The sequence below is a fragment of the Heterodontus francisci genome, unplaced genomic scaffold (assembly GCF_036365525.1).
Source record: "Heterodontus francisci isolate sHetFra1 unplaced genomic scaffold, sHetFra1.hap1 HAP1_SCAFFOLD_391, whole genome shotgun sequence".
Classification (NCBI taxonomy): domain Eukaryota; kingdom Metazoa; phylum Chordata; class Chondrichthyes; order Heterodontiformes; family Heterodontidae; genus Heterodontus; species Heterodontus francisci.
The window spans coordinates 1,306,236-1,324,432 of NW_027142096.1; positions in this window are offsets into that span (position 1 = coordinate 1,306,236).

Genomic DNA, 18,197 nt, shown 5'->3' on the forward strand with positions numbered 1-18,197 from the left:
GAGGGACAGTGTGAGTCCCCTCCAACAACACACACACACACACACACACACACATACACACACACACACACACACACACACACACTCAGAGTGGTGAACATATTTAGAAAGAGGGAGGGAGAGAAAGAGGAGGGCAGACAGACAGACATTTAGACAGACAGAGAGAGACGCACACACAGACCCAGCATACCCCGGAAAATTAGTCAAACACACATGCAATTACACAGAGAGAGAGAGAGAGAGAAGCACATTCACACACAGCCAAGGAAACATTCAGACACACATAGAGATAAAGATAGGGCGACACACACACAGTGTCACACAACCAGACATACAGAGAGCCACACACACAGAGGCACACACACACAACCTGACCAACAGACCCATTACCCCGCTTCTAGAATTCCCCCTCGACCTGGACCCTCCCTTTGGCCTCTTACCCACTCTTGATCTTTTCATTGAAAACTGTCGGCGAGACATTGGTCATCTCAATTTCTCTGGCCCCCTCACTCACCCTAACCTGTTCCCCACTGAACCTGAGGCACTCCGTTCTCTTAGGTCTAACCCCGACATTGTGATCAAACCTGCTGAAATGGGCGGTGCTGTTGTTGTCTGCCAAACCAACCTCTACCTTGCAGAGGCTCAATGCAAACTCTCAGACACTTTTCCTACTTCCCCCGGACCATGACCCTACCAGCGAACATTAAGCTACTGTCCACAGGACTGTCACTGACCTTATGTCCTCTGGAAATCTTCCCTCGACAGCTTCTAACCTCATCGTCGCACAACCCCGGACGGCCCGCTTCTACCTCCTTCCCAAAATACACAAACAGGAGAGTCCTGGCAGACCCATTGTTTCATCCTGTTCCTGCACTTCTGAACTTATTTTTTCCTATCTTAACTCTATCTTTGCTCCTCAGTCCAGTCTCTTTCGCCATAGCATACAAGTCTACGGGCCAAGTGCTAGAAAATGTGATGAGGATAGTTAGGTGCTTGATGGTCAGCGCAGCCACTTTGGGCTGAAGGGCCTGTTTCTGTGCTGTATGCCTATGTCTCTATGACATCCGTGACTCTTCTGACATCCTAAGTCATTTTGACAATTTCCAGTTTCCTCACCCTAACCGTCGCCTCTTCACTTTGGACATCCAATTTATTTGCACCTCCATCCCCCACCAGGACGGTTTGAGGACTCTCTGCTTCTTCATTGAACAGAGGCCTAACCAGTCCCTGTCCACCACCACCCTCCTCCACCTGGCTGAAATTGTTCTCACATTAAACAACTTCTCCTTCAAATCCACTCACTTCCTTCAAGTAAAAGGTATTGCTATGGGTACCCTCATGGGTCCTAGTTATATAATAAAAGCAAAATACTGCGGATGCTGGAAATCTGAAATAAAAACAAGAAATGCTGGAACCGCTCAGCAGGTCTGGCAGCATCTGTGAAAAGAGAAGCAGAGTTAACGTTTCGGGTCAGTGACCCTTCCAGTTATGCCTGTCATTTTGTGGGATATGTCGAACATTCCTTCTTCCAGTCCTACTCAGGTCCCCTCCTCCAACTCTTTTTCCGGTACATTGACGACTGTATCGGTGCCGTTTACTGCTCCCGCCCCGAACTGGAAAACGTTATCAACTTTGCTTCTCATTTCCACCCTTCTCTCACCTTTACATGGTCCATCTCCGACACCTCCCTACCCTTCCTCGACTTCTCTGTCTCTATCTCTGGGGATAGATTGTCTACTAATATCCATTACAAGCCCACCGACTCCCACAACTACATCGACTACACCTCTTTACACCCTACCTCCTGTAAGAAATCCATTCCATTCTCCCAGTTTCTCCATCTCCGATGCATCTGCTCTGATGATGCAACCTTCCACAACAGCGCTTCTGATAGGTCTTCCTTTTCCCTCCACGAGAACTCTCCCCCATTGTGGTTGACAGGGCCTTCAACCGGGTCTGACCCATTTCCCATACTTCTGCCCTCACCCCTTCCCCTCCCTCACAGACTTGTCAAAGGGTTCGTCTTGTCTTCACTTTCCATCCCACCAGCCTCCACATCCAAAGGATCATCCTCTGTCATTTCTGCCACCTCCAGCGAGTTGCCACCACCAAACATATCGTCCCCTCCTCTGGCAGCATTCCGAAAGAATCACTCCCTCAGCGTCACCCTGGCGGACGCTCCATTACTCCCAAAAACTTCGTCCCCTTCCCATGGCACGTTCCCCTGCAATAGCAGGAGGTGCAATACCTGCCCATTTACCTCCTCTCTCATCACGATCAGAGGCCCCAAACACTTCTTTCAGGTAAAGCAGCGATTTACCTGTTCTTCTTTCAACTGAGTATGCTGTATTCGCTGCTCACAATGTGGCCTCCTCTACACTGGGGAGTTCGAATGCAGATTAGTTGATCGCTTTCCACTCAGTCTGAAAGCATGACCTCGAGCTTCCGGTTGCTTGCTATTTCAACATTTCCTCCTCCATCTCATGCTCTCATCTGTGTCCTGGGATTGTGCAGTGTTCCAAGCTCGAGTAACAGTATCTCACTTACCGAATAGGCACACAACAGCCTGCTGGACTGAACATTGAGTTCGATAATTTCAGAACATGAAGAGCCTCCTCCCTTTTTATTTAAAGTTTTTTTTAAAGTTTTATTACAATTAGAATTAGAATTAGAACATTACAGCCCAGTACAGGCCCTTCGGCCCTCGATGTTGCGCCGACCTGTGAAACCCTCTGACCTACAATATTCCATTTTCATCCATATGTCTATCCAATGACCACTTAAATGCCCTTAAAGTTGGCGAGTCTACTACTGTTGCAGGCAGGGCGTTCCACGCCCCTACTACTCTCTGAGTAAAGAAACTACCTCGAACATCTGTCCTATATCTATCACCCCTCAACTTAAAGCTATGTCCCCTCGTGTTTGCTATCACCATCCGAGGAAAAAGACTCTCACTTTCCACCCTATCTAACCCTCTGATTATCTTATATGTCTCTATTAGGTCACCCCTCCTCCTCCTTCTCTCCAGCGAAAACAACCTCAAGTCCCTCAGCCTTTCCACGTAAGACCTTCGCTCCATACCAGGCAACATCATAGTAAATCGCCTCTGCAGTCTTTCCAAAGCTTCCACATCCTTCCTATAATGCGGTGACCAGAACTGCACGCAATACTCCAGATGCGGCCGCACCTGCGTTTTGTACAGCTGCAGCATGACCTCGTGGCTCCGAAACTCGATCCCCCGACTAATAAAAGCTAACACACCATATGCCTTCTTAACAGCCCTATTAACCTGGGTGGCAACTTTCAGGGATTTATGAACCAGGACACCAAGATCTCTCTGTTCATCTACACTACCAAGAATCTTCCCATTAGCCCAGTACTCTGCATTCCTGTTACTCCTTCCAAAGTGAATCACCTCACACGTTTCCGCATTAAACTCCATTTGCCATCTCTCAGCCCAGCTCTGCAACCTAAATATGTCCCTCTGTACCCTACAACATCCTTCGGCACTATCCACAACTCCACCGACCTTCGTGTCATCCGCAAATTTACTAACCCACCCTTCTACACCCTCATCCAGGTCATTTATAAAAATGACAAACAGCAGTGGCCCCAAAACAGATCCTTGCGGTACACCACTAGTAACTAAACTCCAGGATGAGCATTTGCCATCACCACCACCCTCTGTCTTCTTTCAGCTCGCCAATTTCTGATCCAAAGCTCTAAATCACCTTCAACCCCATACTTCCGTATTTTCTGCAATAGCCTACCGTGGGGAACCTTATCAAACGCCTTACTGAAATCCATATACACCACATCCACTGCTTTAACCTCATCCACCTGTTTGGTCACCTTCTCGAAAAACTCAATAAGGTTTGTGAGGCACGACCTAGCCTTCACAAAACCGTGCTCGTACAAGAAACAGATAGCATGCTGCTGCAGCAAGCAATTAGGAAGGTAAATGGCGTGTTTGTCTTTATTGAAAGGGGATAGGAATACAAGAATAAAGCAGTCTTGCTACAATTGTACAGGGCTTTGGTGAGACCACACCTGGAATAATGTGTACTGTTTTGGTCTCCAACGGTTTTGGAGAGCTGGGGAAGAACTTTTTTTATGCAGCGGGCATTAATGATCTGGAACTCACTGCCCAAAGGTATGGTGGAGCAGAGACAATCAGTGATTTCAAAATAAAGCTGGTGGGCATTTGAAGGAAATGAAATTGCTGCAGGGAATGAGCGATAGAGTGGGACTGACTGGATTGCTCCATGGAGAGCCAGCATGGACATGATGAATGGCCTCCCTCTGTGCCGTAAATGACTCCAGGGCTCCATCAATGTCTATGACTCGATGTTGGATACGTCACACGCTCCTGGCAGGAAAGATGCAGATACATAGAAGTTCAATGTATCTGTGAGGTTAACGGCCACTGATAGCTCGCTCCTCACCCTGGTGTGAGGCTCCAGGTCTTGTTTCAGCAGGTGACACAGCTCTGTGACCACCTTCCTTATTGAATCACAGTCACCTCACACACTGCTCCTGGGTTAGGTGTAGATAGGAATAGTGCTCTTGGAAAAGCCGGGGTTGTTAGGGCAGAGGCCCCTCCTCCTCCCTCTTCACAGAGATTCCTCTCTCTGCAACCTCTGCTCCATTTGCCGGTCATGTTATAGACCCAGAGACACTGTAACGACAGCCCAAATACCTCGTCCAGAGTTGGGTCACCAAATCCTCTGTCGTACCTGAATGTCTGCAGCAGCTCACAACACAACTGCCAGAAAACCATCCACAACACCTCCACTAACTTTACAACAGCAGAAGTAAGTCAGAAAGACCTCACCTGTAAGCTGGATGGCTGGTACTTTTAAATAACATTAGACGGGGCCCCTCGTGATGCTGAATGTCTGTTGAGCTGAGAGTGACCAACACAGTCGGTCAGTGGACATGCACAGACCACGTTTCAAAGATGTACATCAAAGCTACTGGAATGGCTGATAGACCCCTGCTCACAATACCAGCACATTTACTGATAAAAGCGAATTGAAGAAAAGACTTTCAGGCAAAAGATTTGCAAGAATACGAGAATGGACGGGTGAATTGGACTAATTGGAGGTGTGAGGCCAGGGAGGGATTCAAAGACAAGAATTAGGATATTAAAATTAAGGTGCTGCCAGACCGGGAGCCAATGTAGATCAGAGAGCACAGGGTTGATGGGTTATCGGGATTTGGTGTGAGTTAGGATACAAACAGCAGAGTTCTGTATGGGCTGTGGTTTATGCAGGTTGACGGCAGGGATGGTGACCAGGATATAATTGGAATAGTCAAGCGTGGATTTAACCAAGGCACAGATGAGGGTTTATGCAGCAGATGGGCTGAGGCACAGGTGGAAACGTGTGATATTACAGAGGTGGTAGTAGGCAGGGTTGGTAATGGCGAACATACAGAGCTGAACTCAGCTCAGGTTTAAATAGAACAAAGAGGATGCAAACTGTCTGGTTCAGCCTCAGGTATTTGGCAGTGAGGAGGATGTGGTTCATGGATAGTGGATGGAATTTCTTATGGAGACTAATGACAATAACTCCACTCTTCCCAAAATTTATACAGCAAGAGCATTATTTCAGTGAAACAGGTTTTCCAGATGTAATAGCGGGAAATAGAGACTTGCAAGGGACAGCAACAGCAACATAGATGGGAGAGTAAATTACAAGCAAACCAATGCACATAACAATGGTTTATGGAGCTAATATTTGGAGACAGAGATTTTCCAAGTATAGCAACAGCAGCAAGGAGGGCATAGAACAAAGAACAAAGAACAGTACAGCACAGGAACAGGCCATTCGGCCCTCCAAGCCTGCGCCGATTTGAAGCCTGCCGAAACGAACACTTTCTGCACTTCCGGGGCTTCTATCCCTCTATTCCCTTCCTATTCATATATTTGCCAAGATGTCTCTTAATCGTCGCTATCGTATCTGCTTCCACCACCTCCCCTGGCAGTCCGTTCCAGGCACCCACCACACTCTGTGCAAAAAACCTGCCTCGCACATCCCTCTAAACCTTGCCCCCAGCACCTTAAATTTATGTCCCCTAGTAACTGACTCTTCCACCCTGGGAAAAAGCGTCTGACTATCCACTCTGTCCATGCCGCTCATGACTTTGTAAACCTCTATCATGTCGCCCCCTCAACCTCCGTCGTTCCAGTTAAAACAATCCGAGTTTTTCCAACCACTCCTCATAGCTAATGCCCTCCAGACCAGGCAACATCCTGGTAAACCTCCTCTGTACCTTCTCCAAAGCCTCCACGTCCTTCATGTAGTGTGGCGACCAGAATTGCACGCAATTTTCTAAGTTTGGCCTAACTAAGGTTCTGTACAGCTGCAACATGACTTGCCAATTTTTATACTCTATGCCCCGACCGATGAAGGCAAGCATGCCATATGCCTTCTTGACTAACTTATCCACATGCGTTGCCACTTTCAGTGACCTGTGGACCTGTACGCCCAATTCTCCCTGCTTGTCAATACTCCTAAAGGTTCTGCCATTTACTGTATAATTCCCACCTGCATTATACCTTCCAAAATGCATTACCTCACATTTGTCCGGATTAAACTCCATCTGCCATTTCTCCGCCCATGTCTCCAACCGATCTATATCGTGCTGTATCCTCTGACAATCCTCATCATTATCCGCAACTCCGCCAACCTTTGTGTCGTCCGCAAACTTACTAATCAGACCAGCTACATTTCCTCCAAATCATTCATATATACTACAAACAGAAAAGGTCCCAGCACTGACCTGTGTGGAAAACCACTAGTCACAGCCATCCATTCAGAAAAGCGCCCTTCCACTCTTAGCCTCTGTCTTTTAATATCGAGCCAGTTCTGTATCCATCTTGCCAGCTCACCTCCGATCCCATGTGACTTCACCTTTTGTACCAGTCTGCCATGAGGGACCTTGCCAAAGGCTTTACTAAAGTCCATATCGATAACATCCACTGCACTTCCTTCATCAATCATCTTCGTCACTTCCTCAAAAAACTCAATCAAGTTAGTAAGACACGACATCCCCTTCACAAAACCATCTGTCTCTCGCTAATAAGTTCATTTGTTTCCAAATGGGAGTAAATACTGTCCTGAATAATCCTCTCTAATAGTTTCCCGATCACTGACGTAAGGCTCACCGGCCTATAATTTCCTGGATTATCCTTGCCACCCTTCTTAAACAAAGGAACAACATTGGCTATTCTACAGTCCTCTGGGACCTCACCTGTAGCCAATGAGGATGCAACGATTTCTGTCAAGGCCCCAGCAATTTATTTCCTTGCCTCCCTCAGTATTCTAGGGTAGATCCCATCAGACCCTGGGGACTTATCTACCTTAATGCTTTGCAAGACATCCAGCACCTCCTCCTTTTTGATAATGAGATCTATTGTTCTCAGATTCTGACCCATTGTTGTAACATTCCAATCTATTGTTCTCAGCTTCTGATCTATCCTCTCCCTCTCTCTCTGGAGCTGCTGATCCTTGTTAGTGCCGGGGTTGATGTTGCCGCTGACACGATGGGGGTAACACATTGAAAGAAGATGGAACCCCTCCAGTGACACAATTGGGGTCCATGGAGACCGACATTAATTACAGTCATTGAACGAACATGTTCAGTTAACCTCTTTCAATCCAACACTTTTTGTAACACAATAACCTAGAACTTACCCAGTCTGGATGGGATGTGTGAGCATTGGTGAGAGAAGGAATGGTGCAAATCTAAGATGTACGGGACAGTACCCTCCGATCCTCTTGAGATATGGGAGTGATGATGGAGGACTGGGGGGTTGTAAATTTTACACCTTGTTTACAAAAAAGGACAGTTGGGGTAAATCCTGTACTGTCCAGTCAATCTGACGTCAGTGATGGGGACATTTCACAACCCAGATCATAAATGTGCTTGGAAAAGGATAGCATAATTAATTTCAAGCAGCAGAGATATGCTGATGATAAATCATGTCTGACAAACTTCAACAGTAACTTAACCCAAGGTACTTCACAGCAGCATTATGAAACAAAGTATAACACCGAAACACAAAGGGAGAAATTAGGTTAGATGACAAACAGCTTGGTCAAAGAGGCAAGTTTTAAAGGAGTGTCTTCAAGGATAAAAGCGAGGTAGATAGGTGGAGCTGTGTAGGGAGGATATTCCAGAGCTTGAGGACGAGGCAACTGAAGGTGTGGCCACCAATGGTGGAGTAATTAAACTCAGGGATGCACAAGAGGCCGGAATTAGAGGAGCAGAGATATGTCGGAGAGTTGTGCGGCTGCAGGAGATTACAGAGATAGGGAGGGGTGAGACCATGGAGGGATTTGAAAACAGGGATGAGAATTTTGAAATGAAGACATTGTTTGACTGTGAGCTGATATAGGTCAATGAGTGGGGAATGGGACTTGTTGTGAATTAAGACATAGGCAGCAGAGATTTAGATGACCTCAAGTTTACGGATAGTAGAATGTGGGAGAATGAGTTGGAATAGTCTAGTCGACAGTTAATGAAAGCATGAGTGAGAGCTTCAGCAGCAGATGAGTTGAGGCAGGGGTGAAGTTGGGCGATGTTATTGAGGTGGAAATTGGTGGTGATAGTGATGGCACGAATATGAGGTTGGAAACGCATTTTGCGGTCAAATGTCACAGAATTGTTACAGCACAGAAGGTGGCCATTCTGTCCACCGTGTCTGTACAGGCTCTCCAAAAGAGCAATTCATCTAGTGTGGCTCCCCTGCCTTCTCCCTGTAACTCTGCACAATCGTCCTTTCCAGACAGCTATCCAATTTCCTCCTGAATGCCTCCATTGAATCTCCTCCATCAAATTCTCAGGCAGTTCATTCCAGACCTGAACCACTCGCTGTGTGGAAAAGTTTTCCTCATGTCACTTCTGCTTCTTTTACCAATTATTTGCATTCTTTGCCCTCTGGTTTTCGATCCTTTCAGGAGTGGGAACAGTTTTTCACCATCCACTCTGTCCAGACACCTCATAATTTTGAATACCTTTTTCAAATCTCCTCTCAGCCTTCTCTTCTCTGAGGAAAATGTTCCAACTTCTCTAGTCTATCTTCATAACTGACATTTTTCATAGCTGGAACCATTCTTGTGAAGGTTTTTGCACACTCTTCAATGTCTCCACGTTACCTAAAGTGTGGCGCCCAGAAACGTATTACTGCAGCTGAGGCCGAACTAAAGTCTTATACAAGTTCGAAACAACCTCCTTGCTCTTGTATTCCATGCCGCTGTTAATAAAGCCCACGGTACTGTATGCTTTATTAATCGCGCTCTTTGAACCTGTCCTGCCACCTTCAATGAATTTTTTAAAAGAGTTACAGCACCAAAACAGGCCCTTCGGCCCACCGAATAAGTGCTGTCCATCAACCACCCATTTATACTAATCCTACATTAATCCCATATTCCTACCCCATACCCACCTACCTATACTAGGGGCAATTTATAATGGCCAATGTACATATCAACCTACAAGTCTTGGGCTATGGGAGGAAACCAGAGCACATGGCGAAAACCTACGCGGTCGCAGGGAGAACTTGCAAACTCCACACAGGCAAAATTGAACCCAGGTCGCTGGAGTTGTGAAGCTGCGGTGCTAACCACTGCGCCACTGTGCCGCTCATATGCACATCTACACCCAGGTCCCTCTTTACCTGCACCCCCTTGAGAATTGTACCCTTTATTCTATATTGTCTCTTCATGTTCTTATTACCAAGATGAATCACTTCATATTTCTCCACATTGAACTTCATCTGCCACTTGACTGCCCATTCCACCAAATTTTCTATGTCCTTTTGGAGTTGTACCCTATCCTCCTCTCAGTTCACAATGCTTCCACGTTTCGTATTATCTGCAAACTTTGAAATTGTTCACTGCGCACTAAGGTCCAGGTCATTAATATATATCAGGAAGAGAAATGGTCCCAACACTGATCCCTGGGAAATTCCACTACAAACCTTAAATAAAAACAAAACGTGCTGGAAATACTCAGCAGGTCTGGCAGCATCTGAATAGAGAGAGAAGCAGAGTAAATATTTCGGGTCTGTGACGGTTCATTAGAACTGGCAAAGGTTAGGAATGTAATAGGTTTTAATCAAATAAAGCAGGGGTGGGGGAAAAGAGAACAAGAGGGGTCTTGATGGAACAGAGGGTCAGAGAGATTAACTGACCAGGAGGTCATGGGGCAAAGGCAAAGAGAGTGTGCTTATGGTGTGGTGAAAGACAAAGCGTTCGTGCAGAGAGGGTGTTAAATGACAGAATAATGAACAGCCCTGGCTAAAAGCACCAACATAAAAATCCCAGTTTAAGGCTGGGACATGGTAACAAACTGATCAAACAAAATAACAATAAAAATGGGCCAGTCATGCTCTGAAATTATTGAACTCAATGTTCAGTCCGGAAGTCTGTAGAATGCCGAATAGGACAATGAGGTGCTGTTCCTCGAGCTGGAGTTGATGTTCAGTGGAACACCACAGCAGGTCAAACGCAGATTCGGTGAGTGATTTGTGGAACACCTCCGCTCAGTCCAAAGCATGACCCCTAGTTTCTGCTCGGTTGTCATTTCAATACCCTCCATTCCCACCACCGCTCTAATGCCCACATTTCTGTCCTTGTATTTACACCCCTGCACCCGCTTTACTTGCTTAAAAGCTATTACATTTCTAACCTTTGCCAGATCTGATGAAAGGTCACAAACCTGGAGCATTAACTCTGCTTCTCTCGCCACTAATGCTGCTTGACATGCTGAGTATTTCCAGCACATTCTGGTTTTATTTCAGAATTCCAGGATCTGCTGTATTTTGCTTTGATTCCACTACAAACCTTTCTCCAGCCCGAAAAGCATCCATTAATCACTACTCTCTGTTTCCTGTCACTCAACTAATTTAATTTCATGTTACTACTGTCCTTTTTATTCGATGAGCTATACCTTTGGTCACAAGTCTGTTGTGTGGCACTTTATCAAATGGCTTTTGGAATTCCATTTACAACACATCAACAGCATTGCCCTCCTCAAGCTTCCTTTTTCCTCTTCAAAATACTCCAGTAAGCTAGATAAACAGAATTTTCCCTTACCAAATCCGTGCTGGTTTTCCTAAATTAACCCACATTTGTCCATGTGCCTGCTAATTTTGTCCCAAATATGACACCAAGGCTGTAAACAGACTGTCTGAATCTCAGACTGTTACCAGGGAAAGGGATGGAATCAATAGCAAAGGAACAGAGTTGAAGTTGGGAGGGAAAACAACGGCTTCCAAATATTTAATTAGAGGCAATTTCTGTTCATCCAGTACTGAATGTCGGATCAACAGTCTGATAACTTAACAACAGTGAACAAAGGACAAAGAACAAAGAAAATTACAGCAAAGGAACAGGCCCTTTGGCCCTCCAAGCCTGCGCCGATCCAGATCCTCTATCTAAACGTGTCGCCTATTTTCTAAGGGTCTGTATCTCTTTGCTTCCTGCCCATTCATGTATCTGTCTAGAAGCATCTTCAAAGACGCTATCGTGCCCGCGTTTACCACCTCCGCTGGCAACGCGTTCCAGGCACCCACCACCCTCTGCATAAAGAACTTTCCACGCATATCCTCCCTAAGCTTTTCCCCTCTTACTTTGAACTCGTAACCCCTAGTAATTGAATCCCCCACTCTGGGAAAAAAGCTTCTTGCTATCCACCCTGTCTATACCCCTCATGATTTTGACCACCTCAATCAGGTCCCCCCCCTCAACCTCCGTCTTTCTGATTAAAATAATCCTAATCTGCTCAACCTCTCTTCATAGCTAGCGCCCTCCATACCAGACAACATCCTGGTGAACCTCCTCTGCACCCTCTACAAAGCATCTACATCCTTTTGGTAATGTGGCGACCAGAACTGCACGCAGTATTCCAAATGTGGCCGAACCAAAGTCTTATACAACTGTAACATGACCTGCCAACCCTTATACTCCATACCCCGTCCGATGAAGGAAAGCATGCCGTATGCGTTCTTGACCACTCTATTGACCTGCGTTGCCACCTTCAGCGAACAATGGACCTGAACACCCAAATCTCTCTGCACATCAATTTTCCCCAGGACTTTTCCATTTACTGTATAGTTCACTCTTGAATTGGGTCTTCCAAAATGCATCACCTCGCATTTGCCCTGATTGAACTCCATCTGCCATTTCTCTGCCCAACTCTCCAATCTATTTATATTCTCCTGTATTCTTTGACAGACCCCTTCACTATCTGCTACTCCACCAATCTTAGTGTCATCTGCAAACTTGCTAATCAGACCACCTATACTTTCCTCCAAATCATTTATGTATATCACAAACAACAGTGGTCCCAGCACGGATCCCTGTGGAACACCACTGGTCACACGTCTCCATTTTGAGAAACTCCCTTCCACTGCTACTCTCTGTCTCCTGTTGCCCAACCAGTTCTTTATCCATCCAGCTAGTACACCCTGGACCACATGCGACTTCACTTTCTCCATCAACCTACCATGGGGAACCTTATCAAACGCCTTACTGAAGTCCATGTATATCACATCTACAGCCCTTCCCTCAACAATCAACTTTGTCACTTCCTCAAAGAATTCTAGTGAAGGAGTGGAGAGAGTTGTTGGTGAGGTAAACTTGATGCAGTTGTTTGATAAAACAATGCAGAGTGTTGATTAGAGAAGGAATGGTGGGAATAGCAGAGGCACTGGCCTGGATCTTTCAATCCTCCTTGGATATAGGAGCGTTGACAGAGGACTGGAGGACTGTAAATGTTACATCCTGTTTACAAAAGGAGACATTAGATGAATCCTGTAACTAGGATAAATCCTGTCTACTGTCAGTGTCATGTCGGTGGTTGGAAATTACTAGAGGCCGTAACCCAGTACAAAAATATATCTTTCTCGGAAAACATGGAATAATGAATGACAAACAGTACGGATAGGTGAATGACAAATCATGTCTGATAATCTTGATCAAGTTCATTGATGACATAACTGGGTATTGATGAGGATCGTCTGTTTCGAGTTATGTATATAGACTTTCAAAAGGCCTGTGATCAAATGACATTTCATAGACTTGTTATGAAAAATGGAACACATGGATCTATGTCACAGTAACAGTGTGGATATGAAACCGACTCAAGGACAGAAAGCAGAGAGAAATGGTGAACATACATTGTTCAGACTGGGGGAGGAGGAGTATACAGTGCTGTTTCCCAGGGGTCAGTATTAGAACCAGTGCTGTTCCTGACATACAGATAGATATATAAATGATACTAACGTATATGTAAAATGAATTAATTTCATCTCTTGCAGATGACATGAAACTCATTACTAAGGGTGGAAAAATGCAGACCAGTTAATTATCGAACACAACAGACCTGTTTTATTTATTTATGCTGGAGACTAATCCAACACAAATGTATTTCTCTCTCTGTAATTTATTTCTGTGTGGTTCTCATGTGAGTGTGTGCGTGAATGTGTAGCGTATATTTGTTTAATTTTATTTAGATCCAGTTTAGATTGTTACATGTAATAAACTCACCTCTTGTTTGAACTCAAAACGACCTGTCCGATTGTGGAAGTGAGCAGAAAGGTATGGCACTATGCCTAATGGGAAATATAGCCAAGTTAGGAATAGTAGTTTTGCTGAGCTTTGATTTTAAGTGGCAGAAACCACAATGAAATAGTTAAAAGTAAAGGCAGAGCGTGTGAGACAGTAAAGACTAGCCGACACTGGTAATTGCAAGGACATCTGTTCTTCATGGCCTGATTGTGTGATTCCCTCTGGTTTGGAACAAATGGACTCCTGTCAATCAAATGATGTCCATCACTGTGTGAGTGATAAGGAGTGCTAGGCCCCTCTTATCTTCGTGAACTGCCACTACTTGATGTACCTGCACACTGCACGAAACACTCAGGAATGTACACCTAACAGAGATAGCAGGATGCGCCGCAATTACTTGTCACAAGGTGGAGACAGACTCATGATCCATGTAGTGAGTGAGACCAGCATGGTTATTGATGATTCCTATGCTCTTGCTAATTAGCTTGCTTATCCGCTTTGTTTTATCTTGCTGGTACAAAACAATATTTTATTAGTAACAAGTATGTTTTGAGAATGGAGTGTATTGTAACCTCAGTAACAGATGTACTGCATGTCACCACGTGGGTGAAGTCGAATTGTACCGCACTGATTTGTTAAACAAGGAGGTGCAGCATGAATCTTAATGTATAAACAGTAGTACCTGTATCACAAACTTCACTTACTCTGGGGGGGGGGGGGGGACCCGACAGACTCTGGTGGAGTCAGTGCCGCTGTTCTCAGAGTAAGTCCGCTGGCGACTGCGCAAATAAAGTAGTTGATTTTACCTACACATCCGACTCGGTATTTTTACTGAACCAGACTGAAAGCAAAAAGAACTCAGATTCACATTTTGGTGTCAGAAGTGGGATCTCAACAGACGACCGCCGATCATCAGCGAAATCAGAATCAGACTCGTCTTGGACGGAGAGAGAGGAAATGGTCCCCCGACGGTGTCGGTTTTCCTCTGTCCCGTAGTCCGATAAAAGTTTGATCACTCGCTGATGGTCAGGTAAGATCGTCTGGACGAGATCAATGATCATTCTGGCGGATTAGAAAGACAAGGATCAGTCGGTGTCGGTACGACTGATGGTTAATTTTCAGGTCAGGTTCAGTCTGTTTGTTTAGACGACGGCTGATGGGGGCTGAGGTTAAAATTTTATTTAGGTCCGGATCAGTTGGTTAGTTTAGACTGTGGCTGAGGGGAACTGAGGCTAAAGTTTTATTTTGGTCAGTTTCAGTTGGTTAGTTTAGACTGCGGCTGAGGGGTACTGAGGTTAAAATTTTATTTAGGTCAGGTTCAGTTGGTTAGTTTAGACTGCGGCTGAGGGGAACTGAGGTTAAAATTTTATTTAGGTCAGGTTCAGTTGGTTAGTTTAGACTGCGGCTGAGGGGTACTGAGGTTAAAATTTTATTCAGGTCAGGTTCAGTTGGTTAGTTTGGACTGCGGCTGAGGGGAACTGAGGTTAAAATTTTATTTAGGTCCGGATCAGTTGGTTAGTTTAGACTGCGGCTGAGGGGAACTGAGGTTAAAATTTTATTTAGGTCAGGTTCAGTTGGTTAGTTTAGACTGCGGCTGAGGGGAACTGAGGTTAAAATTTTATTTAGGTCAGGTTCAGTTGGTTAGTTTAGACTGCGGCTGAGGGGAACTGAGGTTAAAATTTTATTTAGGTCAGGTTCAGTTGGTTAGTTTAGACTGCGGCTGAGGGGTACTGAGGTTAAAATTTTATTCAGGTCAGGTTCAGTTGGTTAGTTTAGACTGCGGCTGAGGGGACCTGAGGTTAAAATTTTATTTAGGTCAGGTTCAGTTGGTTAGTTTGGACTGCGGCTGAGGGGAACTGAGGTTAAAATTTTATTTAGGTCAGGTTCAGTTGGTTAGTTTAGACGACGGCTGATGGGAACTGAGGTTAAAATTTTATTTAGGTCAGTTTCAGTTGGTTATTTTAGACGATGGCTGATGGGACTGAGGTTTAAGTTTTATTTTTAAGTCAGGTTTAGTCGGTTAGTTTAGACTACGGCTGATGGGACTGAGGTTAAAGTTAAAGTTGGTCACGACTGAAGGCTTAAGCAGATTGTTTTAGAATGGCTGAGGTTAAGGTTTTATTTGTATTTTTAGGTTCGAATAAGATAATTTGTGAGTAACGTACTGGGTGATAAATATCCGGATAACGGGAAAGACTTCAGACAATTATCGGCAGCCTTAAATAAGAAATTAGGAGACCAATGGCCCTTAGGGGCCAAAAGATTTGGAAGTGACCAAAAAAAAAAACCCCAAGAAAAAATCTGGAAACAAAATAAAGGCAATAGGGCCAAAGAATTAATTGGATTATGGAGACAATACTGTCAGGAGAAAAAAAATAGAATCCTCCTAAAAAGTTGGCAAGAAAACGCCCTTAAATTAGGAATACCGATTAGTGAAGGGGGAAACCAAAAGACTCTAAAAATTCTGTTGATCCCAACATTGGCTGCGCCTGTTCGTCTCCTTGTGTGTGGTTCGTCCTTTGTTTGTGTTACTGTGTCTATTCGTTTTCTTGTGTCTTGTTTGTTTTCTTTCGTTTTAATGCTGCTTGATTCATAGAAAAGAACTAGGGTTTGAGAAAGTAGAAGGAAGAATGGGCTCGACGGCTTATAAGGAAGAAGGGTTGCCCCCGGGGACAAGTAAATCATGTCCTCTGGAGAAAGGCGATCCACGTCTGTTTGCCCCCTCGAGAAAGACGCAGAAGCGCCACGGTAAAAATGTGTTTTAAAGATAGGTGTTTTTTAGAGTAAAAACGAGTGACTGTGTCTTTGATTTCAATGTGAGAATGTTGGAAGCTTCTGCGAATGAATTGAATGTCTGGCATGTACAGCTTGTGTTCTGTACAACTGACTGTCGTTAATTCTTTGTTGTCTGGCCTTAATGATGAGAGAATGAGTCTGTTACTTTTTTTATTTTTACAAGTGTATATTTTGTGGGAACCTTGAGTAATGTTTTGGTTGTGAATTAATTGAACCTGTGTGTGTTCCTTGACATTGGGACAGGGACTTTTGAAAGAAATTTGGCATTTTGAATTCGTAACCCATTACAGAAATCAATTTTCGAAGTTGTTTGGAATTGAATGAGTGTGAAAAGTGGTTGTTGAGTGTGTTCATTTCGATTTAGTGTTGTTCACCCAGGAATGGGATATAAAATTGAATTATATTTTAAGATAAAAAAAATTTTAAAAGCTGGTTTTGCAACTGTGAAAAGGCAAGGAACAATTTTGGAAAAGATAAGCTTCAGCCTTGAAGCTCTGAAGATGTTTGGCAGAAATCCAATTTGAAGTTTACCACTCCTGCTTTAATTGGAGTTCCAGTTTAAAATCTGTTCTACTTTTTGAGTTTAAGTTAAATACATGCTTTACTGACTGTTTTAAGTAGCAAATGTCAGGAATTGAATATTGTTTTACGGGAGAGAAGGATAAACAAAGGATATATAGGAAAGATTCTGTCTGTTTAAAGTTTGTTTAAGAAGCTGGTGTTAACTATTTTGTGTTAAAAATGTTAGATAACTTTTTTTTTAGTTTTTGGTTTTATTACAGTCATTTGAAAAGGCGCCTGAAGAAAGAACAAGAAAATGACATAATTTACCTATCTTTTAAAATAAGCACGTGCTATTCTGTTCTGTGTGTAGTTAATAAGTAGTATAAGTTAATAAGTCTGAATTGAATTATTACTATTAAGGTTAATTGACCTGTTTAAGTTGAAGAACTGGAAATTTTATTTGTTGCCACAATGAACTTTCAAGTTTATTATGTCATGTTTTGGAGGAGTCTTCAGTTCCGGACAGAGGACTCACTCATATAACATTGGCAGTTTTGATTTTTAAATATTGATTGCAGTGAATTGGAATTTGGAATCATCTTTGTTAAAAAAATTAATAATCCTTGGATTAGAAACCTCTTATAAAAGATGAAAAAATAAGTTTGGAAACAATTGGAGTTTAATCTAAAATGCTGTCTTTCCTGATGGAGATGATTTCCTTTGAAGTTGATAATGTTACTAAGGATTTTGTTGTTTGGAAATCCTAATGATAAAAAAAAACATTTAAAAAGGAGTTTAGTTCTTTTCCATTAAAAAAAGGTTACGTAAAGCGACGCAGCGGAGAATGTTTTGCTCCGCCCCCTTGGAGACAAGCAAGAAATTAACCCTGCTGCAACCATCCTTATCGATGAGACAAAGTGCTTGAGAAGGAGAGATAGTTGCAAGCACTTCTGTCTTTAACGTACAAAAAGTACAACCAAGTCTGGGCATAAGAAATTGGAATCGATAAACTAAATTAAATTGATATGAGTGGTTATTTAAAGCATTCAAAGGGAAATTTACTGTCATTTGAATTTGGAATAATCTGAAATGTTGAAAATCCAGTTTAATTTGGCAAGTGATTTAAGGAATTAAAATGTCATCTAAGGTTAAAACAAAAACATAAACAATATCACTAATGTCTGGAATCAAATGGAAATGTTTGATTTCTGTTTTAAGGAATTATTAATATTAATTGTAAAGGTTCTCCAGGGCTCAAAAAGAAATAGAATAATAATTAATGGGAATTGGCAATCAGATCTGGCTGATGCAAGCGCT